Below are 385 nucleotides of genomic sequence, written 5' to 3'. Positions count from 1 at the left end.
AAGGTGATAGACTCTTAGCTAATCTCTTCAGAACTGGGAGGGCCTGAAAGAAAAAGATCTAGCTATGTTAATAGAGATTCTTTACAGATGCCAATTTTCCCCCCACAAAGGATGGCTTTGTAGGGCCATTTCAAGATATGGCAAACAAACTTGTTTGGGGGTAAAATATTTTGATTTTCTGTTTTGTCATGTAATGTTATGCCAGAGTCAGACTGGAACGTAAGTCACGATATATAGGGTTAAATAAAACCCATCTGATGAGAATTTATGGTTTATAGGGCATGACTCTCCAGACCCCTTAGATAGGAATTTGGGCAAGATAAGAAAAAAAATCAGAGCTTAGTCCTCAAATACCTGTGCTCTGTGGTAGCTTTTTAAAGACCTA

This window comes from Colobus angolensis, unplaced genomic scaffold (genome assembly GCF_000951035.1).
Source record: "Colobus angolensis palliatus isolate OR3802 unplaced genomic scaffold, Cang.pa_1.0 Scaffold392, whole genome shotgun sequence".
Taxonomy (NCBI): domain Eukaryota; kingdom Metazoa; phylum Chordata; class Mammalia; order Primates; family Cercopithecidae; genus Colobus; species Colobus angolensis.
The sequence above is the reverse complement of the archived record's forward strand: the minus strand, read 5'-3'. Positions refer to the sequence as shown.